Here is a 19,827-nt window from a genome sequence, read left to right on the forward strand (position 1 = left end):
TCATGGCTGCAGTCACCATCTGCAGTGATTTTGGAGCCCAAAAAAATAAAGTCGGCCACTGTTTCCACTGTTTCCCCATCTGTTTGCCATGAGGTGATGGGACCAGATGCCATGATCTTAGTTTTCTGAAAGTTGAGCTTTAAGCCAACTTTTTCACTCTCCACTTTCACTTTCATCAAGAGGCTCTTTTTAGTTCTTCTTCACTTCCTTCCCTCACTAGTTCCACCCTCACTAGTTATTAATTGATCCTGGAATCAGTATCATTGAATCACCTTTTTTTTTTTTTTTAGCCACATGGGGTCTTAGTTACCACACACAGGATCTTTGTTGCAGTGCACAAGCACAAGTTCCTCTCTAGCTGTGGCCCATGGGCTCCAGAGCACGAGTGCTATAGTTGCAGCACTAAGGCTTAACCCCATGACATGTGGGATCTTACCTCCCTGACAAAGGATCAAACTCACATAACCTGCACTGGAAGGTAGATTCTTAGCCACTGGACCACTAGGGAAGTCCTTGAATCACTTCTTAAGTTTAGCTAACAACAGCAAGACATTGCCTCCGAGGACCTGCTTCTATGGTTAGGTGTCATCTGGTACATCAGTCCTGTTGCTCAATCATGTCTGACTCTGCGACCCCATGAACTGTAGCACACACACCAGGCTTCCCTGTCCATCACCAACTCCCAGAGCTTGCTCAAACTTATCCATTGAGTCAGTAATGCCATTCAACCATCTCATCCTCTGTCATCCCCTTCTCCTCCTGCCTTTAATCTTCCCCATCATTAGGGTCTTTTCTGATGAGTCAGTTCTTCGCATCAGGTGGCCAAAGTATTGGAGCTTCAGTTTCAACTTCAATCCTTTCAATGAATATTCAGGACTGATTTCCTTTAGGATTGACTGGTTTGATCTCCTTGCTGTCCAAGGCACTCTCAAGAGTCTTCTCCAACACTACAGTTCAAAAGCATCAATTCTTCAGCGCTCAGCTTTCTTTATAGTCCAACTCTCACATCCATACATGACTACTGGAAAAACCATAGCTTTTACTAGATGGACCTTTGTTGGCAAATTAATATCTCTGCTTTTTAATATGCTGTCTAGGTTGGTCATAACTTTCCTTCCAAGGAGCAAGCATCTTATAATTTCATGACTGCAGTCACCATCAGCAATGATTTTGGAACCCAAGAACATAAAGTCTCTCACTGTTTCAATTGTTTCCCCATCTATTTGCCATAAAGTGATGGGACCAGATGCCAAGATCTTCATTTATTTACTGTTGAGTTTTAAGCCAGCTTTTTCACTCTCCTCTTTCACTTTCATCAAGAGGCTCTTTAGTTCTTCACTTTCTGCCGTAAGAGTGGTATCATCTGCATACCTGAAGTTATTGATGTTTCTCCTGGCAATCTTGATTCCAGCTTGTGCTTTATCCAGCTTGACATTTCGCATGATGTATTCTGCATAGAAGTTAAATAAGCAGGGTGACAATATACAGCCTTGATGTACACCTTTCCCAATTTGGAACCAGTCATTGTTCCATGTATGGTTCTAACTTGCTTCTTGACCAGCATACAGATTTCTCGGGAGACACATAAGGTGGCCTGATATTCCCATATCTTTGAGAATTTTCCACAGTTTGATATGATCCACACAGTCAAAGGCTATGACATAGTGAATAAAGCAGATGTTTTTCTAGAATTATCTGGTATATAAACAGATCTTATTACATGTTTGGCAATTGAGGGACAGAGTGGAAAGTGGGAATGGCATGAGAGAGAGAAGGTGTGTGGACTTGTACCACGAGGATGGATTTGTTTGTTAAGTGTATTGTGTTCTCACCATGGAAAACAGTCAGCTACTAGGGCTTGAGCCCTGCCTGGTTCTGGGTCCCTGCAGCTCCCCTCTCCTTCCAAATAGATCATTTGCCCCCATCGGTAGTCTAAGCCTCACTTAGGTTCTAACTCTCATGCAGACCAGTGGCAGGAAGTCCAAAGGGGCTTCTCACAGTGCTTAGGGCTTCACCACCAAATCCCATTGGTCCACTCAAGATCTTGGGTCCCAGCACTTCTTTAGGCTTCTGCCTTGCCCCTTAATTTAAGTCCCCACTTGCTGCCCACTTCTGGGAATGGGTTGCTTCACTGAAACCCAGGCCCTCCAAACATGTGAGGGCCTTTTCAGTAATAAAATTTTTAAATAATAAAAGCAACAAAAAACCAAATAATGACAGGCAGCTTCTTCTCAACCGTCAGTCACTTCCCATTCAGGTCAGTATTAAGCCAAATTCTTTGCCATGGCCTGTAAAGCCCTCATGGTCTGGCCCCCCAACTCTTTGATGTCTCCTCCTCGGCTCATCCTCCTCCACTCCCCTGCAGCCACACTGCATTCATGCTGGTTTGCCAACACTCCAGGCATATTCTTGATCCAGAGCTTTGTACTTGCTAGGCCCTGCACACGGAACATGATTCCCATGGATTCCTTATGATTTGCAAGGGAAACCACACTAAGCATACAGCAGAGAGGGGCTTTCCCAGGTGGCTCAGTGGGTAAAGACCCTGCCTGCAGTTCAGGAGACGCCGGAGATATCGGTTTGATTCCTGGGTCAGGAACATCCCCTGGAGGAGGGCACGGCAACCCACTCCAGTATTCTTGCCTGGAGAATCCCATGGACAGAGAAGCCTGGTGGGCTACAGTCTATGGTGTCACAAAGAGTCGGACACGACTGAAGTGACTGAACACAGCATAGCGCAGCACATTCAGTAGAGAAATGGATAACACCTGGTCAAAGTGATCAGGATTAGCACTACCAATGAAGAACAGATGGCTACATGTGCTTCGTAATGCCTCAGAATGGACCCAGCATCTCTCAATAGTCTTCAAGCTAATGACACAGCACCCTAGTGTAAACATGAGGAAACGTCACACAAACCCCAAATGATGAATGTTCTACTTTTCAAAAAGGACTTTATTCTCCAAAAATGTCAGTGTCATAAAAGACAAAGGTTTTGGAAATATTTCAGATTAAAAGAAGCTAAAGAGACATGACAACAAAAAACAGTACCTGACTCTAGATTGGATCCTGTACTGAAGGGGCAAACAATGCTGTGAAAACACTATTTAATCAGCTTTTAAAAAATGGCATACAATCAGTGGGTTAAATAAAATGTTATATCTGTATTAAATTTTCTGAACTTGTTAATTGTACTGTGGTTGAATGGCATTGAAACATGTATACCATCATGTAAGAAACGAATCGCCAATTTATGTCCGATGCAGGATACAGGATGCTTGGGGCTGGTGCACGGGGATGACCCAGAGAGATGTTATGGGGAGGGAGGTGGGAGGGGGGTTTATGTTTGGGAACGCATGTACACCCGTGGTGGATTCATGTCAATGTATGGCAAAACCAATACAGTATTGTAAAGTAAAATAAGGTAAAAATAAAAATTTAAACTTAAAATAAAATTCTATGTAAAAAAAAAAAGCATGCATTTGAATCAGTTCTAATGAGGTGGATGAAACTGGAGCCTATTACACAGAGTGAAGTAAGTCAGAAAGAAAAACACCAATACAGTAAATTAACGCATATACATGGAATTTAGAAAGATGGTAATGATGACCCTATATGCAAGACAGCAACAGAGACACAGATGTAAAAACAGACTTTTAGAGTCTGTGGGAGAAGGCGAGGGTGGGATGATCTGACAGGATAGCATTGAAACATGTATATTATCATATGTGAAATAGATCGCCAGTCCAGGTTCAATGCATGAGACAGGGTGCTTAGCACTGGTACATTGGGATGACCCTGAGGGATGGGATGGGGAGGGAAGTGGGAGGGAGGGTCAGGATGGGGAACACATGTACACCCATAGCTGATTCATGTGAATGCATGGCAAAACCACTACAATATTGTAAAGTAATTAGCTTCCAATTAAAATAAATTTAAAAAAAAAAGTTTATCTGTTTTTAAAAGGCTGGTTTTTTATCACTACTCAATGTCACTATTGAATAGTGACATTATTACACTATTGAATAGTGACTAATGAAACATTATGACATCAGGACACTGTTAGAGTCCCTTGGACAGCAAGGAGATCAAACCAGTCAATCCTAAACAAAATCAACCCTGAATATTCATTGGTAGGACTGATGCTAAAGCTCCAATACTTGGGCCACCTGATGGGAAGAGCCAGCTCACTGGGAAAGACCCTGATACTGAGAAAGATTGAAGGCAGGAGGAGAAGGGGACAACAGAGGATGAGATGGTTGGATGGCATCACCGACTCAATGGACATAAGTTTGAGCAAACTCCAGGAGATGGTGAAGGACAGGGAAGCCTGGCATGCTGCAGGCAATGGGGTCACAAAGAGTCAAACACGACTGAGCAACTAAACAACAATGTCAATATTCAATATCTTATGTACCCACTGTCCTCGTTCTACTCAGATACCTTCTCTAAGAAGCAAGCCTTGCTCTCACCCTTGTCTTACCTACAAAATCTGTCTGTTCTATATCTCAGGCCTCCAGGACCTCATCAATGGTGGGAGTGGATTCAGGAAACTAATGACTGATATATGCCTTCTCTTCCCAGGGAGTATGTTTATATTTCAATAAGGACCTTAAGCCAACCAAGAGACTTGCAGTCAAGATTTCAGGCATGTGGTACACTAGGAAAGAGATTCATGTACTATGCCCCTTGGGATGCTGCCTCTAACTCTGGCTAAAATACTGTCCCAGAGCTGACCCTCCATTTCCTCTGACTACTCCCCACCACGCTCCATGCTCTACACAGTCACACAATTGCAACATTTCAGAAAGAGACCATCTTGGGGAGGTCACCCAGTCCAGTGATTCTCAAAGTGTTGTCCCCAGACCAGCCACATTAGCATCACCTGGGAATTTATGGGAATGCAAATTGTCATGCTCCATCTTCTGGATCAGAAACTCTGAGATTGACGTTATCAAAGGGGAGATGGGGGAGGGATAAATTATGAGTTCAGGATTATCAGATACACACTTCTATGTATAAAACAGATAAGCAACAAGGTCCTACTGTATAGCACATGGAACTATATTCAATATCTTATAATAAACTACAATGGAAAATAAGAAACTCTGGGGACTTCCCTGACAGTCCAGTGGCTAAGATTCCCCACTCCCAATTCAGGGGGCCTGGGTTCAATCCCTGGTCAGGGAACTAGATCCCATTTGCTGCAATTAAGACCCAGCACAGCCAGATAAATACATTAAAATATTTTTAAAAAAGAAAGAAATTCTGAGGGATGGATCCAATAATGTGTGATTTAACAAGCTCTCCAGGTGATTCCAATTCACGTGAAAGTTTGAGAAATACTGCACTAAGCCAACATTGCCATTTTACAGATGAGAGCATTGAGACCCAGTTGTCCAAGTTCACCATGTTGACAGCTGAGAACCAGTGCTCTGACCCTCAATCCAGTGCTCCTTCCAATATACCATGTAGTGCCAGAGACATGTTCATTGACTACCAATGGAAAGGGCAGTAATCTCTTCTTTCTACTATGAAAGACCTTAAAATGTTATTAGGTGTTCCAGGAAACTCAGGATGGTTACTGAACATGTGGGATGAATCAAATACAGTCACGTGCATTCCCAAGGCCAATGAGAGACTCTTCCTGCTTTTAGGATTAATTTTGCCTCCCTTGACATCAGAGATTCTAAGTAACAACCACCTCAGACAAATATTTGTGGTGTTTGGCTTTCTCAGACTGCTGCAAGCAGTCAGCCAGAAGCAACACATAAAGCACAGAGCATCCAATCCTTTCTTAAACAGCCAACAGAACCCCTGAAGCCTGGATCCCCAGGGTGCTTCAGGAAGCAGCTAATGTATCTGGCAAGAGAAGCCAGCCACACCTCCCCACCTTGGAGAACAGGGTAAGCAAGTAGCCAAATCTTTTAAAAGGCTCCTGATTGGTGGAGCAGCTGAGGACCCACATACAGAGGCAGGGCCAGGCGGGCTGGGTACCCCACTGACTTCAATCACATTGAAATGAATTAATGTTTATAAAAACATGAGGCTTCAGAAACCATTTACTTGATAACCTCAGCATTCCAGTACCATCACCACTATAGCCATGATCCAGAAAAAGCTAGATGTTACATATGGGATGGGATCTGAGCAATGGTTATGATTTTTAGAACAATTACAACTCAAGTATGCCATCTACCTTTAGAACAAGTACAACCAGAGTATGCCATCTACCTATACCATCTACCTTGACATTGCTTTGCCAACAAAGGTCCGTCTAGTCAAAGCTATGGTTTCTCCAGTAGTCATGTACGGCTGTGAGAGTTGGACCATAAAGAAGGCTGAGCACTGAAGAATTTATGTTTTTGAACTGTGGTGCTGGAGAAGACTCTTGAGAGTCCCTTGGACAGCAAAGAGATCAAACCAGTCAATTATAAAGGAAATCAACCCTGACTATTCATTGGAAGGACTGATGATGAAGTGGTAACTCCAATACTTTGGCCATTTGATGCAAAGCGCTGACTCATCTGAAAAGGCTCTGATGCTAGAAAGATTGAAGGCAAGAAGAGAAGGGGATAACAGAGGATAAGATTATTGGACAACATCACCAACTCGGTAGACATGAGTTTGAGCAAGCTCTGGAAGTTGGTGATGGACTGGCATGCTGCAATCCATTGGGTCACAGAGAATTGGACATAACTGTCTGAACAACAACATGCCATCTACCATCTGTGAGGCAATAGAAATTATTCAGGGTCAAATTAGCAGAGAATCCATAAAAATATTCTGCTCACAAATCATCAGCAGAGAAGCAGACTAGAGTTCAGAAATTGATAATTTCTGAAGTTCCAAGGCTCAAAGTGGGATAAGGAAGGAGGGACTCTTGGTTCTTTCCTCCTCTTATCATATGGATCCTTCCTTTTCTCCAATTTCCTACATCTATATGACTCTACAACTTCTGCTTACACCTGTTCCCCTCCACCCTGTCCCAGCCTTTCTTCTCTGTACTCCACCCACTCTTGTTTCTTAGACTCACTCTCCTTCAAGCACAGTCCTCATCCCGGCCCAGGCCCAGGTAGGAGCCTGAGACTCGGGTAAAGTCTGCAGACAGATGAGGGGGAAGCAGGGCCAGTGCTGTGGAGGCATGGGCCCACACAGCCGCCAAAACGTTGGGAATCTTTCATATCCCTTCCACAGGAAGGCCCCCTAAATAGCTCAGACAGCTGTGCCCTTGGCCTCTCCATGTCTACCTAGGCCCTGGGGGCACTGGCACTGTCTGTCCCCACTAGGCTCCAACCCACCCGATGCTAACCTTGGGGCAACACTGGGTCCTGTGCTGATGAACCCCTAGGCAGACAGATATAGAAAGGTCATTGTCACCACCTCTGCCATGCACCCCAGAACTGCACTCCTGTCATACTTTCCTTAAGTACAGAGCCGCATAGCCTCTGTGAGATGAATGCTGCTCCCGTCCTGTTGGGACTTGGCATTTGAAATGTCAGATCCCCCCCACGCACCCCACTCCCTCCCCGCACCGCCCCCCCCCCCCCACACACACACACACCCCTCCTGGATCTGACACCTTTTTCTCCTCTTCCTAATCTAGGTTTTCTCCCTTGGCTCCCCAGGCTTGCTCCCAGCACCCCCTAGGGGTTCTGTCAGCTCCTGCTGGGGCTGACTCATTAGCCCCTCCCCCACTTTCCATTTCTTTTTTCACTCCTCACTTTTTTCCATCCCCTCCCTCTTTGGCTTTCATCCCTTCTCTCTAAACTCTTTCCCCTCCCTCCCTTCCATACCTTCCCTTTCCTTTTCTGAATCCCTCCCCTGCTACCATCCTGATGGCACATTTAGCGTCTACGTGAAGGAGATAGAACAATCACTCTGTGAGCAGGATCTGGGCACTGAAGTGTCTCCTTATGACCTTGATTATTTTACACAACCAGTTTTCAAAGCAGATGGATTAATCAAGGTTGATTTGAACCTCCTGCCCCTTGTCAGAGTCTCTGAAGCTGATCTTTCCATTGCAACAGTATTCCATTTTAACAGTCTGTCAGGGATAAAGATGTTAAGACAGTCAAGTGCTCTTTGCTTCTCTCCAGCCACCAAAAAGCAATTTTTGCTAATGCTGGTGAGAATTACATTAAAATTGTGTAAAAGAAAGGCATGACCTCATTTTTTTTGTCTGCTGGTGCTCAGCAGGGCTGTGATGGTGCTCTCTCCCACCAGCTCTAGGTGCCTAGACCAACCTGAAACGTGAAAAGCTCAGGGGTTGGATGGAAAGGAGGACATTCACTCTGGATCAACCAGTGGTTGAGCCTAAATTCTCACCAACCCAATCTTTCCCAAAGGGATTGTTCATGCTTCTTGGAATTCAGGCTAACCTCCCATTTCAGATCTTTGGAAGGGGAAAGGCTGCTTCAAACTGATACAAAGTTTAAATTTGTAATTTCCCAACTGATTCTGATTGTCCTGGGATAGGAAGGTATCTGTAAATTTGAAAAGGTTCCCGGTGGCATGATCTGATATATCCCAAACACCCAGCTATCCAGCATTGTAACTTGCCTTCTTCGGGGGAGTGAGGGGGATTTCTTTTTAACTGTTTATTTGTTCTGTTTTTCTTTCTTTCTTTCTTTTTGGTCCCACACAGCATGTGGGATGTTAGCTCCCCCATCAGGGATCAAACCCACTCCCCCTGCAGTGGGAGCACAGAATTTGAACTACCAGGCCACCAGGGAAGTTCTGGAACTTGCCTTCTTAACTGAAAGCACAGATATGACTTTAATTGCCATCCTCCCCACCAATCATTGCCAGGTAGAAGTCCTCGGGAGGCCTGTCTAGGGAGAAATGATAAAGCAAAGATCCTCTAAATGCATACAGATTCACTTTTAAAACCCAAAACATCCCACTTGCACATTGTACTCTTAAGAAAAACTATTAGTCCTGCCAGTGGAAGTGTCAACACAGCTATAATGCACTGATTTGCCACGAAATCTTTTATCTGACCTTGTGTTCAACAAGAATGCCTGAAAAAGGCATTCCCCATGTTTCTAATTAAAGAGATCTTGCAGACATATTTTGGTTCAGTAAATTAAAATCTCCCTACATTTTAAAACAGCTACTTAAGCCCCAAGAACACCTCCATCAAATCAGATCCCCATTTGCACAAAATCTTCTCTATCTAAAATTAGTAGTGGGCATGCTATATCTAAAATGGATCTACTGTTAAGAATCTGCCTTACAATGTGGAGGACAGACGTTCAATCCCCAGTCAGGGAAATAAGATCCCACATGTTTCAGGGCAATGAAGCCCAAGCGCCACAACTACTGAGCCCTCGGGCTCTAGAGCCCACATACTGCAATGAAGATCCCGTGTGCCACAGCAGAGACCCAACACAGCCAAAAACAAATGAATAAATATTAAAATGGACCTACTATATAACACATAAAACTCTGCTTAGTATTATGTAGCAAGCTAAATGGGAAAAGAATTTGAAAAAGAATAGATCCATGTATATGTATAACTGAATCACTTTGTTATACACCTGAAACTTATCACAACGTTGCTAATCAACCGAACTCCAGTATAATATAAAAAGTTAAAAAAAAAAAAAAAAAACCCTAGCAGTGGCAACCCAACCGTGGGTTCTGTTTTGGCTCTGGCAGGCTAAATTTGCCCAAAGGATTGTGTGCAGTGCATGACTGGGGCTTAAATCGTGGCTCCCATTTCCAAACATGGACCTCCCTGCTTGGGATAGGATTCTCCCTAAGGTAACCCCCTGACTTCTTTGTGCATTAAGTCAGCATGTTCTTTCATCATCTTGTACTCAATCACTCAGATATTTATAGCACGCCTACTTTTTGGCAGTCTATTGGCTGGGTGCTCACGAAAGGACTGCAGTGAGCAAGGCAGTCACACTGTGTTCCCTCAAGGAGCTCATGAACCCCAGTGTTTTGCTGGGTCACACTGTCATTCTTGACTCAAACTCCTTTCCTAAGTCCCTTATTTGAACCAGATGTTCCTACCCTGCTTCTTGGACCAAATGTGGGCATTGAATGCAATCCACAGGGTCTTCTGTCTTAACCTGAGACCCAAGGCCTAGCTGGAAGGATCTTGGCAGGGAAGAAAAGAGGTCAAACAGGTCACCATTACCCTTGATCTGGTCCTATCTTGTGCCCAATCATGATCTACCCATACCCAGATTCCTGAAACCCATTTCACAGGAATCTGATGGCCAGCAATCTGTGACTGCTGCTTTGTCCCTGTGCTCTCTGACACTACCCAGTCATCGGACTTGCATGGGGCTTTGTACATTCAAATTAGTAGTGTGGTGATATCACTCTGAAACTGATGTCTCAGACCTGTACATGGAATAAAGATACAGACATCGCTCGAAACCTGTGTCAGTCGGGGTCGCAGCAGGAAGTAGATGACACACTCAAAATGGATATGTTAGAGAGTGAAGATTAATAAATGGACAATTATAAATGGAGGGCTTCCCTGATAGCTCAGTTGATAAAGAATCAGCCTGCAATGTATAAAGGTGGGGACAGGGTGCCCAGGACTAGTAACAGGAATTAGAGATGCCCTTACTACCAGGGCTTCCCTGGTGGCTCAGATGGTAAAGCATCTGCCTGCAGTGCAGGAGACTTGGGTTCGATCCCTTGGTTGGGAAGATCCCCTGGAGAAGGAAATGGCAACCCACTCTAGTAACTCTTGCCCGGTAAAGTCCATGGACAGAGGAGCCTGGTAGGCTACAGTCCAAGGGGTCACAAAGAGTCAGACACGCTGAGCAATTTCACTTTCACTTTACCATCTAGGCCTGACTATGGATGGTCAGGCCTTTGATGTCATCCCTATAGGTCAGGCTCCTCTCCCAAGGCAGAAAGCAGGGTGGAGAAGGATGGAGAGGGAATCTGAAGGGGCAGATGGATGTTATCCAGCACAGAATGTCTCATTCAAATTTTGCAGGAATTGAGACCAGTACTGCTGCTGCTGCTGCTGCTAAGTCGCTTCAGTCGTGTTCAACTCTGTGTGACCCCATAGACGGCAGCCCACTAGGCTCCTCCATCCCTGGGATTCTCCAGGCAAGAACACTGAAGTTGGGTGCCATTGCCTTCTCCGAAGCAAATGAGCAGGATAAACCAAATGACAAGAAGAGCTTTTACTCTTTTCAAAAAAAGTAAATATTTTCAGACATTTTTAAATGAGGGAAGAATTCATGTGCATAGAACAATAAGTGATTTTTAAGTGATTTTTTTCTTATCTATTTATTAAAATAGGGTCTCACTTTGTCCCTCTGGTAACATTAGCTCCTGTTACCAACTATGACTGAAAGAAATGGAACAGTATGTACTGATAAAAGCCTGGGTTTCAGACTTATAGCTAATTCAGGTTTCTTTCCTTGCACCACTGCCCACCACCCTACCACCAACCCCCTCTGCAAAAAATAAAAATTAGGTGTACCAAATTAAGGAGCTTTACCACTTACAGTAAGGGTTTCCCACGTGGCTCAGTGGTAAAGAGTCCACCTGCCAATGCAGAAGACGCAGGAGATGCAGGTTTGATCCTTGGGTCAGGAACCCACTCCAATATTCTTGCCTGGAGAAGCTCATGTACAGAGGAGCCTGGCAAGCCACAGTCCATGGGGTCATAAAGAGTCAGACACGACTAAAGGGACTGCATACACCACTTAGAAACATTTTAATGCTGTTATCAATGAACTAAGTGTTGCTTTTCCACAATCCAGTAGAAGAGCCTAGTTATAAGAGAGCAAGCTGATGTTGGGGCTTTTTAAAATAATAATAATAAATGGGCTTCATTCCCAAGCCTTCTGCTGCACAGCCCGGGCTCCTGATCTTCCCCCGTTCCTGCATCCCTGAACCTAAGTACCTCCCAGGTGACCAGCGCAGTAGCACTGAGACCCTGTCTGAGTCCAGGAATCATGTACAGCAGAATCCATGAGAGAGAAACACGGATAGGCTGACCCTCAGTATCACACAGATGCGCTCAGCCATTAACCAACTGTGCCACCTTGGGTGAGTTATTCAATTTCTCCGAGCCTCAGTTTCCTCAGGTTTAAAATGGAATAACGTAAAGTCTACATCATCAGTTGTTACAGGGATTAAATAAGACAATGTCTGTAAAACACCTAGCACAGTGCCTGGCACACAATAAGTACACAATAAAACCCATTATTTTTAGACTTAGAAATAAGAACTAATGCACAGAAGAAAAAAAAAAGGAGAAAAAAAGCAGGGGTGAAGAGCGGGTTATGTTTCAATCAACTAGAATGTTACCTTGCCCAGTTTCCCTTCCCTAAGGGGTCCCATTAAGTCCACATTTATGGTATTGATTTTTCCCAGTGCAGGGAACATTTTACACACTAAGCATCTCTCCTGCCCATTGCTGTTTCACAAGTGGTGCTATATATATAAAATAAAATCTCCACTAGTATCAATGCAGAAGTCTTTCTCTGTCAAAAGCAGGAGGTAAAGCAGAATAAAAGACCTAGGTCACTGAAGGGGGGAAAAGGTGTCAAGGAATAGGTTGGGAGGGGGATGTGAGATGGAATAAGAGATAAAAGAGGACAAGAAGTTGCCATGACGTGTTTGTTTGGCTCTTCATTCAGAGAAACCACATCTACAAATGCTAGGCACGCTTTCATGTCTGATTTATTTCACCCTTTAACTTTGTGGCACAAAGTCCAGGCTCACAGACTCCCCCAATCACCACCATTCCCACAAGGGGAGACAACAAGAGGAGACAAGAACACCTAGACACGTCTGAATACTTCCCCAGATACCCCGAGACAGCCTCCCTCTTCCCATCCTCACCCTTCTCCCCACAACAACCAGCATGCCCTTCATAAGTCAGATCATTCCATCCCCTGCTCAAAACCATCTAATGTCTTTTGATCTCAAAGTTAAAATCTAGTTCTAAAAGGGCCTACAAGGCCCTGAGCAGCTTGCCCACCTGTTACCACTGCCACCATGAACTCTTTATCTACCACTCTTCTCATCTCTTCCCTCCAGTTACACCAGGCTCCTTGTTTCTCCTAAAACATCAAGCACACTCCTGACTTGAGCTCTTTGCACTGGCTAGTCCCTCTGCCAAGAAGGCTCTTCCCCAGAAATATGCATGGCTTACCTCAGGAACTTCTTTCAGGTCTTCCTTATTTGTCCCTTTTTCCATGAAGTTTTCCTTGACCACTTTTATGGACTAAATGTTTGTATGCCCCCAAAATTCATAGGTTGAAATCCTAATGTCCCAATGTGATGATATTGAGGTGGGGCCTTTGGAAAGTGATTAGGTCCTGAGGGTGGAGCCCTCATGAATGGGATTAGTACCCTTATAAGAGAGAGGAAGAATCAGAGCTCATCTTTTAATGCCAGTCATGGCTGATTTTATCAGTTCAAGGGTAGAGTCAACCTTCACAATGTAAAAGTGATGAGGCAGCTACTGCAAATGACGTAGCTGTCCAAGAATGCTTCGAGAAATTATTGATGAAGGCATGTATTTACCTGAGCAGGTTTTTAATGTGAATGAGACAGGACTGTACTGGAAGAGGATGCCAAACTGAAGTTACATCAGTAAAGAGTCACTCATCCAACCAATGGACCAGGGAGTTATAGTGACTTTTAAGAAAATATTATTTACATCAACCTTTATATCAAGCAGTAGAGGCAAGTGATGAATCTAGAATAACCTTGTAGCTATACTATATTGTATGCTAGCCGTTCTACTGTACTACCTGACTCTACTTTAGAATCACCTGGGTGAGGTGATGTTAAAACCAACTGACAACAGTTAAATTGGAATCTCTGTGAGTAGGGCCCAGGAATCTGTTTTAAAACTAACCAAGTGATCCTAATGGTTTGCCACCATTAACCCCTGCTTCCAAAAGCTAAATAACTCTCCATATCTTATGAGTAACAGCAGCCTCTGGGAACCACTTGCACTCCTCTGAGCTCAATGAAAAAAAAGAATCTGGATGAAATCATGTTCAAATGACCATCATAGGGGAAAAAAACCCAAAAGAGGCAGCCAGTGGAGTATGTGGAAGGCAGAGCTATAGGGACTGACTGGGATGCTATGGTTAAGAGGTGAGACAGAGGCCGTGCCTTTGAGGACCTGTGCCTCCATAGCAGTCAACTTAGGTCTGGGAGCCAGCTTTCAGTTTCAGAAATTAACAAACTGTATTTTGTCAGCCATCTCCGGGGAATATTCTTGAGGAATTTACTCCCATTCACCAAACTCACAAGAGATCGATCACATAGGTTGTATCATTAAGCAATCATAAGACTAACTCATAGTCCATAGCCCTGACAGAGACAGACCACACAAAGATGCAAGGCTGGATGTGTAAGTTCTAACTGAGGGGGAGGGCTGTGGGGAGGAGTGATAAAATAGTCGGAAAAGAGGCACTGCTGCGTAGGCACTTCTCAGAAAAGTGTGCTGTGTTAGACATCTGTAGCAGCTATACACAGAGCCTCTGCTTTGCCCAGGTCTTTAACATTTTTTTTAATAATTTATTTAGGGTTGTCATTGCTGCACACAGGCTTTCTCTAGTTGCAGAAAACAAGGGCTACTCTCTACTTCTGGTGTATGGGCTTCTCATTGCGGTGGCCTCCCCTGCGACCAAGCATGGACTCTTGGGCCCATGGGTTTCAATAGCTGTGATTCATGGGTTCCAGAGTGCCCAGTAGTTGTAGCACACAGCTTAGTTGCTCCAAGGCATATGAGATCTTCCTGGACCAGGGATTGAACCGGTGTGTCCCATACATTGCAAGATGGATTCTTAACCACAGGACCACCAGGAAAGCCGTTTAACACTGTTTTTAACAAGTACTTAGAGTGGTGAAACACCTGCCTGTGAGAGGACAGGGGGTGCATCAAATAAAGAAAAATAAGTTTGCATTTCCCACTGAAAAGGGGAAGCAGAAAAAAATGCATGGGGGGCATCAGTTCAGTTCAGTTCAGTCACTCAGTCGTATTCGACTCTGCGACCCCATGCACCACAGCACACCAGGCCTCCCTGTCCATCAGCAACTCCCAGAGTCCACCCAAACCCATGTCCATTGAGTCGGCGATACCATCCAACCATCTCATCCTCTGTCGCCCCTTCTCCTCCTGCCCTCAATCTTTCCCAGCATCAGGGTCTTTTCAAATGAGTCAGCTCTTCACATCAGGTGGCCAAAGTACTGGAGTTTCAGCTTCAACATCAGTCTTTCCAATGAACACCCAGGACTGATCTCCTTTAGGATGGACTGGTTGACTCTCCTTGCAGTCCAGGAGACTCTCGAGAGTCTTCTCCAACACCTCAGTTCAAAAGCATCAGTACTTTGGCACTCAGCTTTCTTTATAGCCCAACTCTCACATCCATACATGACCACTGGAAAAACCATAGCCTTGACTAGATGGACCTTTGTTGGCAAAGTAATGTCTCTGCTTTTTAATATGCTATCTAGGTTGGTCATAACTTTTCTTCCAAGGAGTAAGTGTCTTTTAATATCATGGCTACAATCACCATCTGCAGTGATTTTGGAGCCCCAAAAAATAAAGTCAGCCACTGTTTCCACTGTTTCCCCATCTATTTCCCATGAAGTGATGGGACGGGATGCCATGATTTTGTTTTCTGAATGTTGAGCTTTCAGCCAACTTCTTCACTCTCCTCTTTCACTTTCATCAAGAGGCTCTTTAGTTCCTCTTCACTTTCTGCCATAAGGGTGGTGTCATCTGCATATCTGAGGTTATTGATATTTCTCCCAGCAATCTTGATTCCAACTTGTGCTTCCTCCAGCCCAGCGTTTCTCATGATGTACTCTGCATAGAAGTTAAATAAGTAGGGTAACAATATACAGCCTTGACATACTCCTTTTCTTACTTCTTGTTATTAAACAAGAAGTTTAATAACAACTACCAGATTGAATGAGACACAGTATGTCATTTAATTCTCCCAACAGTGCTGTGAAGGAGGTATTATTCTTATTCCATGCTATAAGGAAGAAACTAAGACTCAGAAAGTGAAATAGCTTACCCAAGATCACAGAGCTGTTGTGTAGTGGAGCCCTACAGAACCCATGTCTTAATGCAGGGTACCTGAGACTCACCTGGAGAACTTGTTCAAAATGATAACTGTCAGGACCCAGCCCCAAAGATTCTGATGTGAAGGGTCTGAGAGGGGGCCCACAAATCTGTAGGTTGTAAACCCACTCCTCTGCTGGGAAATGATGGTGCAAGTGGTCCTTTCTGAAGCCTCACAGCTCTTCTCTTTGTATGGTGTCCTTGGTCATGGAAGGTACCTCTTCACAGCACATCCAACCTAGACTTTGAAAGAGGCTTAACCATGATTCTCTTGTGTTCTTTGATCCTCTTCCACTTCCTGAAGTTGCCTGATGAGTTCAAAGACCCATCACGGTGAGTGCTGATCTGGGACAAAATGCACACGTGTCTTGGAGTGAAGCATCTATCCCAGCTGGCACACAGCCCAGGTAAAGAGGATGAGCACTCCCCAGCAGGAGGCCCCCAGATGAGGGAGGGGTGACAATCAGCTCTGTTGTGGATGAGGTCACCCTGAACACCTTCAAGAAGAGAGCATCTACTTGGCTTTGAATTGGTTTTATTTGGTCTCTGGTGGTTTCAGGCTCTGCAGGCCTCTCTGCATAAATCCCAGGAGAAAGGGAAGTAAACATCAGGTCCGGAGACCCACTCCACTGCAGTGAGTGGAGGAGCCCGGGCCCCACAGGGGCCCGGGGGGAGGGGTTTCCATTCTCCAACCAGGAAGCTGTTACTTTCCCAGCCTCGGTGAAATCACCTGCATTTGGATTGAGTTGTGCTTTGGCCCTGCTTCAACATGATGTTCTCACCCTCAGCTCCTCAGAAAGCTAGCCCCCAGCCCAGCTCTCCCCTTCGGCTTTTCTACCTCCCCACTCCCCCGGGCCAGGCTTCTGGGGAAAGTCAAAGGAAGATCTTTGGTGGCTCAGTGGCTGTGAGGGTCCCTAAGCATTCCATTTAAAAGTGGTGCTCCACTCCTTCAGAAAGGATGGCACCATTCAGAAATAGCCCAGAACTCCACTCTGCCACTTTCTGTAAAAGTTACTTTCATTTTTCTGAACTTGTTTCCTTGTGTACAAAAAAAGGGATAACAATATCTATTATGCTCAAGAAAGATGAGGATTATATATGTATGTGTGTATATACATATATATTTTCTTTTTTTTTTTTTTTTTTTGTTTAAGCTTGAGGCATGCGGGTCTTAGTTCCCTGACCTAGGATCAAAACTGTCCCCCCGCTGCATTGGAAGTGCAGAGTCCTAACCACTGACCCCCAGAGAATTCCAGAGGACTATATTTTTCAAACCATTTATTAAAATACCTGGCACATCAGGGCTTACTAATAATAATTACAATAAAGAGCTAAGATTTGTTTAATATTTATTACACTCCAGGCACTTCCTATTTGCCACATTTGGATTAATTTATTTAAATTACAAGAACCCTCTGAAAGAAATACCTTTTCTTGTGGCCATTTTACAGACAAGGGAACAGGTTCAGAGGGGTGAAGCACATTTTCCAAAGTGACACCATGAGTTGGAATCAGAGCTGACATTCACACTCAAGTCTGTGACCCCAAAGCCTGTTGCTGCTGCCATTGTCATTCTTTGTTGTTTGCTAAGGAGCCGTATGTGTGACACACCTGGATAGTAATGAAGACCACAAATTATGTAGGGGGATTGTCCCCAGTAAATTCAGTCTAGATCAGATGTGGAGACAAGGCCTATGCATTAAAGAGAGACTAATACGAGGTAGCCCTGCCAAGTGCCCATGTTTGGTTCAGAAGTGCACAGAGGGGAGGATACTAGGAGATATTCTTCCATGGGTCTTTTGTGCTCCTGTATTTGTTGCTAGTGAGAAATGGAATATTTCCTGCCTTATCAGTAAACAAAGGATGTCAAAGTCAGTAGCAGTTGCAGACCAAGGATGCTGAGCTAGTGAATCCTGAGGGAACCCAGGAAGGAAAGAATACCTGCTGTCTAGCAGCCATCAGACTGCAGCCACTCCTTACAGTGAGCCCTAAGGAAATTCAGGACACTGGCTCCAGATAGCAGAGGTGCCTATCAAAGGAATGATGTCAGTGAACTAAGACTCTTGTGTCTTCCCATACATCAAAAAGCGCTAAATTCCTTAACTTGGGATATCTGGTTTTCCTTAATCAACAATCATCTTTTGACGTTCAGACTACCTGCCCTTCATTACAAAACTTCTATATAACCTGACTCCTTCTCCCCACCTCCTGCCACCCCTCCCCCACCTCCTCAAAGCAGTCCTCTCAGAGTTACTTGAGATGCTGTCTCTTGGGCTTGAAGTCCTAAAAATTCCCACTGAATAAAATGTAATGCTCAACTTTGAGGTTGCAGATAATTTTTAAGTCAATATTGGCCATGCTAAGAATGCAAGGTCCTGAGTGCTCCTTATCTGGGATATTTCTCAGGGTTATGTTTGCAGTGAGTAATCTTGAGGGATGAATTAATACCACCCTCTGGGACAAAGAGTGGGCATGCTTACTGTCTGCTACAAAATGCTAAGTTCCCCAAGGATGGCCAGCAGCCATCCCTCTGTGTTGCCTGTGGGGTTGGGGATATGGGGAACTGAGGCAAACATGTTGATGTTCATGCTAGTTGCTGTGCTGGGAGTCATACAGTCTGTTGTCTCTGATCTGGGAATCTCATGTTTCCTTCCAGCACCCATGAAACAGTAACAGGCTAAATGATGAGCTTGTGAGTAGGGTAAAATCAAATCCCAGAAGTGACGAAAGATACAAGCTATTGAGAAGCTGTGATGTGCCACACACACGTGTGGGCACTGGACATTACACAGTGAACAAAGCAGGCAAGAGTGCTCTCCCATAGAGTATGCATTCTATGCGGGTAGGCAGACAAAGGTACAGGTCAACAAGATGGCTAGAGACGGTGATCAGTGTTGTGAAGGAAATAAGCAGGGGTGAATGAGCCTCAGTGTCCTCATTTGTAAAATGGGGCCAGTGTTAACATCTACCTCTCTGGATCATTGTAAATGCTTCATTCATGGGAAGTCTTCAACAAATATGGACTTTCATGATTATTTCTCCTTCCTTCTTCCATGGAAATAAGGCAAGAAAGTGGCTTCCTGGGGACTTCCCTGGTGGTCCAGTGGCTAAGACTCTGCACTCCCAATGCAGAGGGCCCAGGTTTGATCCCTGGTCAGGGAACTAGATCTCACAAGCCACAACTAAAAAATCCTGAATGCCGCAATGAAGCTCCAAGACCCTGAATGCTACAACTAAGACCCAGCACAGCCAAATAAATACATAAATCAAAGAAAGTGGCTTCCTTGTGTGCTTTGTAAGAGTGGAAAAAAGAGAGAACTACATGAGGAAAGAGGCCTCTTTCCTAAGCAGATATGAGGCAAGCAGGTCCATGCCACCTGATTATTTTGCTGATCAATACTTAGGAGCCAGGAATTTGAAATATTACAAACAAAAAAGAACTTGTCATTACACCAGTCATTACACTTGTCATTACACCATTTCAGTGCACCCCTCACACATGAAGATATCCACTGAAAAGCCAGCCTCAGGTGAATGGTTCTGGCCTTAGGATCTCCCTTCCTCTCTCCCTCCTAGTCATTGCCCAGGGTGAGCTGATCCAGGGATGGAGCTGGTCTGGATGATGGAACCCAGCAAGCCTCTGCTCCTCTTCCTCCCACCTCCCCCACCCAAATGCAGCTGCTTCCCCAGTAGCCACTCCCCATCCCAGTGCTGATCCCAACAGCAGGGTCTCCAGCCTGCTT

At 44.6% G+C, this 19,827-nt stretch overlaps 1 non-coding gene across 1 annotated transcript; it reads left to right on the top strand.

Annotated features, from left to right (window-relative positions):
* Positions 1-19,173: 19,173 nt before the first annotated feature.
* TRNAG-CCC (transfer RNA glycine (anticodon CCC)) lies at positions 19,174-19,246 on the top strand. Its single transcript has one exon. It is a non-coding gene; the product is annotated as a tRNA-Gly (tRNA).
* Positions 19,247-19,827: the final 581 nt, after the last annotated feature.

This window comes from Capricornis sumatraensis, chromosome X (genome assembly GCF_032405125.1).
Source record: "Capricornis sumatraensis isolate serow.1 chromosome X, serow.2, whole genome shotgun sequence".
NCBI lineage: Eukaryota > Metazoa > Chordata > Mammalia > Artiodactyla > Bovidae > Capricornis > Capricornis sumatraensis.